A 13,078-nucleotide genomic window follows, 5' to 3' on the forward strand; every position below is an offset into this window, starting at 1 on the left:
GCCAGTACAACTTGGCACTATGCCTCCCTCAGCAGCGCTGCTATCTCCTCAGACTTGGAAGATCCTCTCCTGGGAGTGAGGAGGGTGCTTCATACAACTTAGACAGTAAAGAAGAGTTATCAGACTCCCAGTGCTGAAGAAATCATGACATTCACAAAGCCTCTCTCCGTGGTTATATAAACAGTAACAATTACTGAGTAGTGCTTACACCGGAAGCTGAGCCACCTGCAAGTTGTACATGGAGACCCAGCAATGCAACTTTCCGGGACTTGACACCTGTTCTAAGGTGTGCTTTTTCCGTGATGTAGCTGTCACTGAGTCACCCATGTTCCTGTAGGTTACCCTCTACCTCTGTTCCTGTAAGTCACTTCAATGAACTCACTGCTCATTGAAGTTAGATTTTGGTGGGATCACAGATTGGGTCTGTGTCAGAACACTTGGCACAGAAAAAGTCACATGACAACTGCTATCATGAAAAGATTCTTGTTCTGTTGTCCCTTGTCTATGTCACATGTGGGCATGGTGAGGGAAGAGGCCATCACCACAAGCTCTCTGTTGACCCCCTAACCACAACTTTTATCTTAAAGGTAATAAGAAATAGTTTATTCTGGAGCTGTTTTGAGTGACCAAGGTCTGGGAACACAGATTTGGGTTACCCCAAATTCCATGTTCCAGAGTGGAAGAAGTTTCATGAAGCTTTTATGGTTTTACAAAACAAAGAAAGTTATAACTCAAGGCAAGTTTAAAATATATTAGTGAGTCCGTTAGAGAGGGAGGTATAGAGAGGTGGGGAAGCTTTCTGTAGGACCAGGACGCTATCTGACGGCATGCCTAGCTTGGGGGTTGGTGGAAGTTAGTGATCTGCTAAATCAATAGATTCCAAAAGATCTTAAGTAATCACAAGTTCCAACTCAGAGGTGGACAAGGAATGGCTGTTCTGGAGGGAACCAGCCCCGGCTAAGATAACTAGCCTTTGGACCTGCGACATTCCAGTCTCTCCACAGCACTGACACTCTGACTAGCCAGTCAGGCTCTGGAAACAGCTTCTTTTCACAAGTTTCTGTTTGTACTTCCCACTGATGTGTTTCCCACAAATCTTCCAACTGTAGCCAAGGCTGGTGTTGAAGGTATTAAAGGTGCAAACTCCTACTAGTGGGCTTTAGTTGAGTTTCTCTCAAGGTGTCTTACAGGGTAGCCAGCCTCCTCACTGCTGGTAAAATAACAAATAGACTTTACATGTGGACCAATGTAATAACCATCCAGTTATAGCTTGGAAGCTGCTTTCATCTGCTTGGACTGTGATTCACAATACCATACACTGGGTGGCTTCATCATTCTCATGGATTTGGAAGCCAGAAACCTAAGATCAGCATGTCAGGACAGTCATGTCTTGGCGATGGCCACCTTCTAATCTGTGCTCTATGGCCTCCTTAGGGCGTTCTCCTGGAGGGATACATATCAGTCTTTTATTACAAGGACACTAATGCCATTAGATTATGGCCTCATCCCTACGACCACTTTTAACCTTAATTATTTCCAGATATGGTTACATTAGATATCAGGGCTTCTGTGTATGGATGTAGAACTTATTTGAAATCTGAGCCTTGGACTTCCCTGCAGTGTGGATCCAGGACCTTGAAGCTGCCAGTTCTACCAAAACAATGAACTCTGCTTCTAATTCTACTGATCCTGTTTCAAAAGAGAATCAAAATAACACAGAATCAATATTTAAATCAAAAGACTAGCAATCATCTGATTTTTTTTCATGGTCTATAATGTAATGTACGTAAACTCAATTTAAGATACCATCCATTTACAAGAAAGCTATTTAAATGTTTCTATCAAACTGTAGGCTGGGGTTGCATCGACCTTCACTATAAGCCACATAACCAATTTCTTGAGTTCAGGTCTTTCTTGTTTAAACTTACATTCCTGGCTTTTTAAGAATGAAATGAATTAACATGAATGACTATACAAGTGTGAGAGGCTCTCTCTTAATTATCCTGTTTATTCAAATATGCGTCTGCATGGATGGCCTAAATAATATTTTTCTAAAACACTCCTGATTTTCTGTGGTTTCATTTTTATTTATTAACACTTTAAATTTATATTATTTGTTTATTTTTAAAACCCAGGTCACTAGAGCATTTTAATGAAACTTTTAAGGATCTTATCATATAACACTCAGTTTTCATGAATGATATGAATATATCATATCCAACCTATATTCTCTTCCTGACATGATGTCATATGTAACTATACGGCAGTCAGAAAATTGGCACTGATTCAATTCAGTACCTCACCAATCTTTTCATGAATCAAAGTGTCTGTTGTTGAGTTTTATACAGTTTTAACATAAAGACAGATTCGTGCTATTACCAACACTGACAATATTTAGAACAATTCCATCACCGTAAAGATTCTGTGTTAGTAGTGTTATATAAAATGTAATTGCTTTTCATGGGTAGTGTAGATAAAAGTAATTAATTTGGGGGGGGTGTTTTGTGTCACCTTTTAAAAACCACACCCTCTTTCCACCCCTAACCCCAGTCTCTGTGTCCTGGTAGCCATGAATCTGTTCTCCTCCTCTACTGTTAGATCATCTCAAGAGTTAAAAATGGGGTTACACAGTATGTGTGTGTGCGTGTGTGTGTGTGTGCGTGTGTGTGTGTGTGTGTGTGTGTGTGTGCTTTTGAGTGTGGGTGCTCATGAAGGCCAGAAGCATTGGGTCTCCTTAAACCCAGTATAATTCCCTTTGGATCCATCCTATTCATATTCTGATATACATCAATAGTTCACTCCATGTTAGAATTCTGGGGTGGTAGTCCTTGAAATACTGAAATGTCCAGTGACTTTCATAAGAGTATGGTATGGTCAGATCACGTTTAAGAAATTCTCTGCTTCCTGCATCATCAATAGTTCAGAAACTGGTAGGAAATGAAGCAAAAGGAACCGTGGTACCCAAGCAAGAAACCCCGAGGGCCTGCACCAAAGCAGACACTGGGAATATAATCAAGTATCTTGTCTCTTCCAGAAAGGCAATGATATTTGAACAAATACAAAATATGTAAAATCAATAGGATTTGGAAACTGATTGGATGCATCAGTTAACTATTGCAAGGAGGGCAGAATAACTTGTTATAAAGGCAAGAGCTCTGTCACTGGCCACCTACACCACGCTGTTCCATTTATATCTATTGTCTCGTTCAACTCAGATCTAACTCGGGAATGCTGTTTTTATGGATACTTTATAGACTGAGAAACTGAGGCAAAGCAAATCTCTGTGCTTTGCTCCAACCTTTCTAGCTGCTAACTGGAAAACTCAGTTTTTCTGGCTTTCTTCTGGGTCTTTATTAGACAACCAGAGAGTAGATCCCACTTGCTAAGCTTTATTCTGTAATTTTTAGAAAATGATTTGAACAACAATATGCCAAAATTATTATGTGGGGGGTAATAGTATTAGAAGTTACTTTTAGTGTGTGTGTGTGTGTGTGTGTGTGTGTGTGTGGTATGTGGTGTGTGGTGTGTGGTGTGTGATGTGTGGTGTGTGTGGTATGTGTGGTGTATGTGTGGTGTGTATTATATTCCCCATATTTCCTTCCATGAGCATATATAGTACCCATAACCTGAAGAAAATTATAGTTTCATTTAAATAATAAAAGAATATTCTCTGAGAGCAAGCATAGCCTTGGAGTCTAAATTTACGCATGTTCTTTGGCAAGGAAGAAACTGTCTTCAGCAATCAGGCCCAGGAGTGGGAGCCAAGCCTAAGGATATTCCCAGTAAAAGTCTTGGCAGACAGGAGCCCTGGGCGGGTGCTCACCCAGATCTGCTTTCACTCAGCCGCTTTTATTACCTTAAGCTTCTCAGCATCTCGGCTCACGGAGACCACTGGGTTTTGCTTTGTTAGGTTTTGTTATTGCTGTTATTTTTTCAGTAATAATCTCAGGCACTGAAGTGAAAATTCCAGAAAGCTCATCCTCCGCCAACACCTCAAAAAGTGTCAGGATAATGACATCATGAATATGTATGTCTTGTGATTGTCACTGCTTTGAGGAATGACAATTTGAGCTCAAGTGACTATATTATTCATTTCCCTCTTGCTGCTCAGTTCCGCATATGCTGTTTTAGTTCAACCCTGAACCTCGTGCCTAGGTCCTCTCAGTGGTGAGTTCCACACACCCTAGAGCAGACTTGCTTGTGTCTCTACTGTGTAGGGGGATACTCATCCAGGCGCAGTTTCCCTGCCCCCATGCTGTAGAGATATGGGGAGCTATTTACTCTTTCATCTGCTTCTCAGTAAATCTTCACAAAGTCACACCACCTACCAGGCATGGTGCCAGCTTACCAAGGTGAGTACAATGTATTTCTTGCCCTCAAGACAAGTTGGAAGGTAAATGTATGAACAAGCCTAGCTGTTACTGAACCATGGATGGTGTTGGGGAAGCCAGTCAATGAGGACACGAGCAATGCCACAGAAGTGAGGAACAATGATCAAAGCAGAGTGTCGCAAGCCATTCAGAGTTACCAGAGAAAAGGATACGAAGGAAGACAAGATAGTGACAGTCTACAGTGCATTGTGAAAGAGCTGGTAAATTCCAATGTGTCAGCAAGACTGTTGGGAGATTAATAGTACAGTGCAGTCCAGGTTTATAGAGGCCCAAACTGGAAATGTAGAGGTGGGTGTATAGAAAAAACAGATTCAGAAAATATGCCCAATGATTAAAAGGGAAGGAAATAGCACATGGTTGTCTTAGTTACTTTCCCATCACCATGATAAAACACCATAGCCAAGGCAACTTACCTAAGAAAGAATTTAATTTGGGAGCTCATGGTTACAGACAGTGAGGGACTATCATGGCGGGAAGCATGGCAGCAGGCAGGCAGGAAGGCAGGCAGGAGGCAGGCGGGCAGGCAGGAGGCAGGCAGGAAGGCAGGCAGGAGGCAGGCAGGCAGGCAGGAGGCAGGCAGGAGGCAGGCAGGAGGCAGGCAGGAGGCAGGCAGGCAGGCAGGCAGGCAGCAGGCAGGCAGGCAGACAGGCAGGCAGACAGGCGGCAGGCAGGAGGCAGGCAGGCAGGCAGGAGGCAGGCAGGAGGCAGGCAGGCAGGCATCAGGCAGGCAGGAGGCAGGAGGCAGGAGGCAGGCAGGAGGCAGGCAGGCAGGCAGGAGGCGGGCAGGAGGCAGGCAGGCAGGCAGGCATCAGACAGGCAGGAGGCAGGCAGGCCTCTGGAGCAGTAGCTGAGATCTTACATCTTGATACACAAGCTGGATGCAGAGAGACAAAGAGAAAAAGCAAAACTAGGAATGGCACAAGGCTTGTACAATCTCAAAACCTATCCCTGGTGATGCACTTCCAACAAGGCCACACCTCCTAAACCTTCCCAAACAGTTCCCCAACTGGGGCCTACTCATTCAAATACATGAGCCTTTAGGGATCATTCTCATTCAAACTGCAACAGTAACTACAGGAAGAGGAGGAGGAAGAAAAGGAGGAGGAAGAGGAGGAAGAGGAGGACGGTGTCTGTTTGGAAGGGTGTGGGGAGAGTATTAGGGTATGAGTGGGAGTGAGAACCATTAAGAGATATTTTTATGGATGGTTTTAGGAAGATTTCATCTGTTTAAACACGGCATCTTTCCATCCAGGCTCTGTTTGTTTCTCTTCACATATCCAGGTCTTCTTGAGGTCTCCCTTGTTCCTGCTGTAATGGGCTCTTTTGGGATCTTACTTTCTTATCATTTATACGGGTTAGGATTCTTTTATTGCAAGGGACAAAAAACTCCAACTTGCATTGGTATAAACAAAATAATAACATGTATTTGAGTATTTATTGAAGATGTTGATCTAAGTATTTGATATGTACTAACCTTGAATTCATTTAAATAGACAAGACCTACTTGACACAGGCAAAGGCTTGAAGATGTTTTGAATACCCTGTTGTTCTTCTGTTTGAACTTGGCCACCACCATGAGAGCAAACTTGAGCTGGAAGACTAAAGATCATGTAGGGAAAGCCAGGTTGTGCATGCCAAAACGCCTAGATCAACCAGCCCCCAGCTGGTCTGTGAGCTAAGCACAGATGCTTGAACAGGCCTTGCCAAGATCAGCCAAGCCTGGCGCTGAGCAGCAGAGTATCCAGCCATGAAAAGTTCTGTCACCTGCAACTAAGTTTGGGGGTCTATAAAGCATCAACCAGTCTCTGAAGGAGGCTAATAAAACAATTGCCAAAGGTAACTACGGCTAAGATGCTCACAGTTTGTTTTATTGCTTGGAAGCAGGGCAAGGGCTGAACATGTGGATGCTGTCCAACCGGTTTGCTGCAACGGGCACACCGCACACCGACAGCTTAAGGCTTTCAAGTGTTAAAAATCAAAAGAAAAGAAGACAGTGGCTGGCAAATCAAAACAACCAATCTTCAAGTTTCCTATCACACATTTATTTAAATAGTTAGGTGGTGCACTGTGTCTGGGTAAAGATAAAGGGAACAGAGGGAAGGAGGTTAGTAACTAGGAATATATTAAGCATAGGGTTGGCACTGGGGCTGAGTGGTATATCCTAGCATGTGTGAGGCCCTAAGTTTGCTCTCCAGCACCCCATCCATACCATGTGTGTTAAAGTATATGATATTATATACATAGTTTGTGTGTGTATACACACAGGGAGCATAAGTATCCTTCGGGCATGATCAAGTGTGTACTACAACCATCCTCCTATGCGATCAAGGATGTGCTGCAGGATGCAAGAGCTAAATCAGGTAAGAGGTAAAGATGCAGGTGTGGCATGCAGAAAAAATGGAGAGACATCAAATCAGCTTACTGCCTAGAAAGAATATAACTCTCAGACATCTGGAAGTCTGCATGGTTTGCCAAAAATCTGAACAATGTGTAAACTCTTTCTTAAAACCTAGAAGATAAATCAGTTTGTTGGTTATGCACTGGAATGAAAAGGCAGGTTTTAATCAGCCAATTGAGGTTTACTTACTGGGCTTGGACTCGGTCAGAAGAAGTATTGGAGTCTTAGTTTCCTCATCTTATGAGGTGAAGTCATTAGCTAATCTCTGATATCGTCTCTGCTTCTGGCATTCACTAACTCCTTCTATGAAAGAGAAGCCTTCCCTAAAGCAGAAATGCAGATACTGGGGAGTCCCATCTGCCTTTGTTTGGGTCAGAGAATCTACTCCTCAGCAGGTAACTATCAGAAGGGAGAAAAAGATAGAGAAGTGTTGTTTCCAAGCTAAGGACCAGGGAGCTCCGCGCATCAGACTGCAGTTGCATGATGAAAAGAAGGCTCTCTGGGCTCTTAACTTTTTTCCAGAAACATTTCAAATTTTCCTAGAGCAATGAGGTTAATATTTTTTTATACTGTGAGGGGAAAAAAATGATCAAATATCTTCCTTCCCTTGAACACAGTCTTGGAGTTTAAATAAATACTTGTTTGATGACATAAAAATGATGCCTCCATATCAATTGTCGTCTCTCTCTCTCTCTCTCTCTTGCTATACATAGCAAACAAAAACATCTTCAAGCTTCTAACATCCATCACCTTCCAAAGAGCATGTTCGTTTTATGATGGGGAAGTAACCTGTCTTCACTTTGTGTCTGGGAAACCTGCTCCCTGACCTTCCGTCCCCATCCTAAACACATATTACTAAGGTGGGCCAATAGGGCACTCTCTAACACTTTAAATTTGAAGTATTCTTTCTAGGTACTTTGCATTGACTTTTTCCTTCCCCCTAGTGCAATGTCTGTGGGTTTCCATGAATCTGATAAGTTTCTAAAGCCTAGTGCTTTCATCTCAAATCTCTGTGAGCATGCTCACTGACATTAGTAAGACGCCATCTTGTTTTAAGGTATCGTTGGCAGATGAAGGTCAGGACTAATGCCCTGGCCGAACCAGTCTCGTGCATAAGTCACAGGTAGGGATGCTCTTGCTTCCTCTGGCCGCTACTTCCTTTGCACTGTGCACCTTTTCTGCTACTCATCACAACTCACTATGTGTGGTAAGGCAAGGTCTAATGGAGCCTAGGCTAGCCTGCCTCTTTCTCCCAGGTACTGGAAGTACAGCTATGCTCGACCACACCCAGTTTATATTTTTCACTCCTTAAAATTTAGGACAGTGGAACCAACCTAAATGATATTCCATTGACTAGACAAAGCTGTGGGAAAGTTTGGAGGTAGATTTAGTTTGTATATTAAGTATGAATTTTAGTTTAAGATTTCTCCTTTTTGCTTTCTTTTTTTTTCTGAGAAGGGCACATGAAAAGGGGACTGAGATTGAAAACTTCACTTAATCAAACAATAAACTTGAAAGAGAGAGACAGAAAGGAAGCCTGGAGGTGGGTGTGCATCCAGTGCCTAGGTGTATGTGTCCATGCACACATGGGCATGAACATGTGCCCAGAGGAGGCTGTGGGATGTCCTGTTCTATTACTCTCTGCCTTATTCTCTTGAGCCAGGGTCTCTGACTGAACCTGCAGCTAAACTGCAAGCCAGGAGTCGGCAGAGGTATTCCTGTCTCTGCCACCCACAGCACTGGGGTTATAGGTTATAGCACGTTTACTTAGGTGCTAGAAATCTAACCATAGGTCCTCATGCTTCTTCAGCAAGGCTTCTTACCACTGAGCCATTCCACTCTGGCCAAAGTGATAAATTTTGTAAGGGCACTCTAAAGTAACTATTAAAAGGTTAGATTAACAGTCCTGCCTTTTCTACTCAAGAAGGATGTCACAAATTAAGTGCATTGTATGATTTGTCTTTATGTATAAAGCGTAGAGTAGGTAAAGTTGTTATGACTATTCGGTGAATAATGGTGTCTAGTGTGGTTTGAATAGGAATGGCCCCATAGGCTCGTATATCTGAATGCTTGGTATTATGGTGTGTCACTACTTGAGAGGGATTAGAATGTGTGGCTTTGTTGGATTGGAGTGGCCTTATTGGAGGAAGTGTGTCACTGGAGATGGGCTTTGGAGTTTCAGAAGCCCAAGCCAGTCCCTTGTCTCTCTTTTCCTGCTGTGTGAAGATCCAGATGTACAGTCCTTTGTCTTTTTCTTTGATCCAGATGTAGAACTCTCAACTGCTTCTTCAGCACCATGTCTGCCTGCATGCTGCCATATGCCCCACCATGATGATAATGGACTGCCACTGAAACTCTAAGCCAGTCCAAATTAGATGCTTTCTTTTGTAAGCAAAAGTCTTTGGTCATGGTGTCTCTTCACAGCACTATAACACTGACTAAGACTCTGAGAATAAGTGCTTAAGAAATTCAGTAATGTGTTGAGTGAGACTTATAACCAGCTTTTGGTGAATGCTACTTAATTATTTACTATTGCCTTAATGTACCAAGTACTTCATAGACAATCACCTATGCCTTTTACAATAGTTTTTGGAATAGGTACAAATGTACCCATTTTATATGTGAGTAAACTGAGGCTCAAAAAAGTTAAAGGCTTAAGTCTTACATCTAACAACAGTGGCAGGGTCAATTTTACATCATTGTCTGGCTAGCTGGCTCAATTTAAGTTTATTTCCTCCAGAAAACCTTGGTATCCCAAGTCTTGGTTGGGGGAGCTCTCTGCTCTGTTAGCTTTATTCAAGACTTATCCCACCCAAGAGCAGCACCAAGCTGTAACTGTGCCTCTGGACTTTGCGTTCCTTCAAAGTGAGGACGAGTCTTCTCTTGCCCAGGAAGATCTCAGAACAGAGTCCTCATTGCACACACATGTGAGAAATGAATGAAACAGACACAATCGAAAGGACATAGGAGGCCAATCGCGGCCATCATTACCTCTGGCTGACCTAGCGCCAGGCCTGAGTGTCCTGCATTCAGATCACACAGAACAATGTGGAACCTCACAGTCAGTCAGCTCCATCATGTGGGCAGCGCATCTAGGGAGTCAGACGCCAAGGCCACTGAGCCTGAAACACTCTGAATGTTTAGCCATGTAATCGACCTTCTGAGAACCTGGCATCTCAAGTATCACCTGAACGAATGGAGAGATATGTAAAGAAACACCCATTTAGTAATGCTTCAAATTGAAGACAATCCAAACTACAGTAGAATGATCAATGACGATGTTCTGCAATATTGATAATAATAATATTTCTAGCAAAATGTATTGACAGCTTACACTATGGCATACGCCGTGTGAGGCATAGCAATGTCCTAATAGCCCTCACAGCTACATGTGAGGGAGGATCACCACCATCTCCTGTTTACACAGGAGGAAGCTGAGGCACAGAACCTGCCTGGGTTCCCATTCCTGGGAAGAGACAGTAATGAAGAACACGTGTCTAGAGAGGGAGGGGATTGTACTGGGAAAAGTAGTTACAGACCAGTGTTCATTGTCTTCAGCATGCTGGGGGGGTGTTTTGTTTTGTTTTCTTTTTGTTTGTTTGTTCAGTTTTGCTTTGGTTTTTGTTATTTTTTTGCTTTCCCTCTTCTTCTTCTAGAAAGATGGAGGCTTTGTCTCACTTTGTTTCTCTGTCTCTGCCATGGAACTTTCCGTTGCTGTGACAAATGTCTGAGATAATCTATATGAGAAGGAAGACTTAATTGGTCTCCGAATTTCAGATGTCTCACTCACAGTTGAATGGTCCCATTGCTTGTCTCTGTGGCAGCTAGGAAGAACATGGCAGGATGCTGTGTGAGACTTTCCTGGGGAGAAAAGACAGAAAAGTCTATTTCACCCCAGATAGGGAACAAACAACAGACAAAGGTAAGAATGACACCAGTCCAACTTGGCAAACCAGGGAGTTTACTGAGGTTGTTTGCAGGAACATAGGAGGATGGTGCTTACAGAAGCATAGGAGAGAGGTTCTTTACAGTAACATAGGAGACATTGGGTGCTTACATGAGCATAAGAGGGGGTTGTATAAATGAGGGAGTACTTACAGTAACACAGGAGTTGCTTACAGTACATGTCAGGAGTTGCTTACAGAAGCATAGGAGGGGGGTTGTCTACATGAACATAGGAGGAGGTTGTTTACAATAATATAGGAAAAGAGGTACTTACAGTAACATGGGAGAGGGGTTACTTACATGAGCACAGAATGGGTTGCTTACTGGAGGAGCAATCATGTAGTCAAAGGTGACTATAGCATGGAAAAGCCCACCCCAACATGAGTAAAGACTCCAAAGCTGCTGCTACCTTTGAGCCATCTGCCCATCTTGCAAGCAGTGGGTAGGTCTAAGCATCTCCCCGGGCAACTGGTGAGTCAGAGCCTCCTCTGTCAACAGCTCCCCTTGGGGAGGGGCCTTGTGACTCCCCAAGGTAGTATGTTTCAACTCAGTAAAAATTGCTATGTATGGTAACACAAGAGCCTGTGACAAGGGAGGCTGCTGGCCTCACAGTGGTCAGGAAACAAACAGAGAAGGGACTGGAGATACCACCCTCCCCCAAACTCCAATGACCCAACTTGCTTCCCTGAGACCTCATCTTCCAAAGACTACACCATTTCCCAACAGCACACAGGCTAATGAGAAAGATTTCAACTCAAGAGCCCCTGGAAGGCACTCCCAATCCAAATCATCACAGTCTGCAAACATTGTCCCCCATAAATGTACCCCATTTCCACTGTGAAATTTGATCCATCAGGGGTAGTGTTCATTGTATCATTTACTCTGGCAAAGCCTTCCTTGATTTCCCACAAGCCATGTTTATTTTATATAAAAATCATACTTTTGAGACACAGCTTATATTTTGCAACATCATAGACCAGACTCTTCCTAGGTTGATGGAAACAACATGGGGGTGACATTTAAACATCTAAATTTGATGCATGTGATTAAACTCCTGTCTTTAAGTCGTCATGCCAAGTGGCTCAGCGGCAGTGGACAACAGAGGGTGGGGTCATGATTGCACTTGGGGGTCTTAGTCACTGTTGTATTGCTGTGAAGAGACACCATGACCAAAGCAACTTTTATGAAACATAGTACTTAACTGTGGGCTTACTTACAGTTTTAGTAGGTCAGCCCAGTACCATCATGATGGGAATCATGATGGCAGGCAGGCAGACATGGAACTGCATAAACAGTTGAAAGTTTTACATATTGCTTCACAAGCAGCAAGGAGAGAGGTGGGGGAGGGAGAGACTGAGCCACATGGGGGGTTTTGAAACCTCAAAGCCTATCTCAAACAATGTACTTCCTCCAACAAGGATGTGCTTCCTATCTTCCTAACCCTCCTCAAGCAGTTCCACTCCTTGGTGACTAAGCATACAGATCTGTGAGCCTGTGGGCCCTATGGAGACTGTCCTCATTCAAACCACCACAGTTTACTCCCTGCCCCCTATAAGCTTATAGCCATACCATAGTGCAAAATCCCCATAGTTGTTCACAGTTCAACACTGTTTAAAAGTTCAAAGTCTCTTCTGAGGCTCGTGGCAATCTCTTAACTGTAACCTCTGTAAAATCAAGGAAACTCATATAGGCACAAAGACATTTGCACACACAGAAACCCCATAAAAACTCCAAACCAGGAGTATAAGTATAAGCAAAAGAAAAACAATGACCATTGAAAGCATTACAAAACAAACAAACAAAACTCCAAAAATACCTTTGAGTTCATTTTGTGAGAGTCAACTACTGCTGGGCATGTAGTCTGCCCTTGTGTGGTTTGTATACTCAGTGAGGCTCCATTGGAGAAAACTCATGTTTTTCCTTTGTGAGCAATTATTAATTGGAGATAGCTTCTGGGTGAGGGATGGGGGCTGTGCCCATTTCTCCTGTCAGTGCTGGGGTTCCATCTGGCTTAGACCTGTGGAGACCTGTGCATGCTGCTGAAGTCTCTATGAATACATATGTGCACCAGCCCTGTTGTGTCTGGAAGGCCTTGTGTCTGTCTACCTTCTCTTCTACAGGCTTCTCTGAGCTTTGATGAAGACATCCTATTTAGGACTGAGTGTTCCCAAGTCTCTCACTCTCTACACACTGTCCAGCTGTGGGTCTCCGTATTTGTTCCCATCTACTGCAGGAGGAAGCTTTTCTGATGATAGCTAAGAAAGGAATTGATTTATGAGTATTGCATAGTAAACCTTCTCCTACAAGGCCACACTTCCTCCTACAAGGCCACACTTCCTCCTAC

Source organism: Grammomys surdaster, unplaced genomic scaffold (genome assembly GCF_004785775.1).
Source record: "Grammomys surdaster isolate TR1022 unplaced genomic scaffold, NIH_TR_1.0 1162, whole genome shotgun sequence".
Lineage (NCBI taxonomy): Eukaryota > Metazoa > Chordata > Mammalia > Rodentia > Muridae > Grammomys > Grammomys surdaster.